This window comes from Otolemur garnettii, unplaced genomic scaffold (genome assembly GCF_000181295.1).
Source record: "Otolemur garnettii isolate 467f Iridium unplaced genomic scaffold, OtoGar3 scaffold00014, whole genome shotgun sequence".
Lineage (NCBI taxonomy): Eukaryota > Metazoa > Chordata > Mammalia > Primates > Galagidae > Otolemur > Otolemur garnettii.
Genome location: NW_003852409.1, coordinates 7,916,693 through 7,918,436, shown reverse-complemented (window position 1 = coordinate 7,918,436; position 1,744 = coordinate 7,916,693). Strand labels below are relative to the sequence as shown.

The 1,744-nt window shown below is 33.3% G+C and overlaps 1 non-coding gene across 1 annotated transcript; it reads right to left on the bottom strand.

Moving 5' to 3' along the window:
* Positions 1-180: 180 nt before the first annotated feature.
* LOC111723693 lies at positions 181-287 on the bottom strand. The gene has a single exon (XR_002772187.1). It is a non-coding gene; the product is annotated as a U6 spliceosomal RNA (small nuclear RNA).
* Between the last annotated feature and the right edge of the window lie 1,457 nt (positions 288-1,744).

Here is a 1,744-nt window from a genome sequence, read left to right as displayed (position 1 = left end):
TGTGCTATAGTTGTGTCTATCTTTCATAAGAAAGTGTAATTATAAATTGGTTTCATAAAAGTACTGAGTACATTGGATACTTTTTCTTCCATTCTTGAGATACTTTACTAAGAAGACTATGTTTCAGTTCCATTCATGTAAAAATAAAAGAGGTAAAGTCTCCATCTTTTTTTAAGGCTGAAAAATATGGAATGCTTCATGAATTTGCATGTCATCCCTGCTTGGGGGCCATGCTAATCTTCTCTGTATCGTTCCAATTTTAGTATATGTGCTGCCAAAGCAAGCACATATGGGTGTTTTCGTTAGCTGTATTTGCAGCAGTTGTAAAGTTAAAAATGCTACTTCTGACATATCATGTTATATAATGTCAGTGAATTAATAAAGTTTAAGAAAACAAACTAGATACAATTAAACAAGTAGTATCTCAAAATAATACAACCATTTACAGAACCTTTTGATTTGCCTTCATTCTAGGGTCTCAGAGTCTTGAAAATTATTAGTATTACCATCCTTATTTTAAAGGTAGTGCTATGGAGACACAATGATTAAGTGACAACTACTGAGGGACAGACCTGGGTCACTGACACAGTCTTTTTGACACAGTTTCCATGCATTCCTTCTGTTACGTAATGATATCTAATTTTAAAATTACTGTATATTTGTATACAGAATGCAGCTTCAATATAGTGGTTGATATATGGAGACATCTTATTTCCTTTTCTTTGGACAGCAGTCTCAAGGGGCATTGGAAAATGGATTTGTTTTTTCAACAGCTTTAATTTGATTCCTTCTTAGAAATTATAAATCTCTGCAGAGTGCAACTGCTGCCACCTTGGTTTCTGACAGCTCTTTCTCCATGGGTTTCCTCGGTTTTCCTGGCCCTTCGTACATTTACTCTGAAGGCTCAGGGTAATTTACAAACAGTAGGTCAAGGCTGGATGAATAAAAGGAGATTCATTTTCTCAAAAAAAAAAAATTCATTCTTACCCTTTAAGAAAAACTATACACATTATGTTGCAGTTGTCAGAAATACATATTTTCATAGTATCTTTTGATGTGATCGTCTTCTTTCTAAGCAATGCATTGTATTACATATTATAAGACATTTTAATGAATTGAATATCAATGTGTATTTACCTGTGTTGGCGAGAGGAAAAACTAAAATAAAAGCTTAGGAGTATTGAAATGATAAAATTTTGAGAACTGAAAATAACCTTGGATTCTTGTATTCTGAGTTTCAGAATATTTTCATACTTTAACACACAGTGAGTAGTGACGTATTTTTCAGTAAATGTTTTTCAAACAACTACTCACTATAGGAGTGGTATTTAAATCCAGTTATACAGACCTTAGCCCATGTTCTATTTGCCAAACTTGAGTGTCTTATATTATTCCTGTTCCTCTTTGTCAGTAGAGAAGTGTCCTTCTTGTCTTTAAATTTAAGGCTAGAAATGTATGGAAGTAAATCAGGTGGAAGAGGCCCAGAAAAATATTTTAATTATATGATGTAAAAAACATGCCTATATCTAGGAAATGTGAGTTTAAGTGATCTTCTTCCCTAGTCACACCAAACGACATCTGATTTTGTTCCCATGTGTTTAAAGCTACACAACCGTGTGTTTCAAGTTTGTCCTGTTCAAGTACAGAACATTATTTACAGGTTTTAGGAGAAACTTATAAGATATTCAGGCTCAGAAGTCTAGGTTTCAATTTATCTGGGAGGCAATAAAAGGAAGTTAAATTG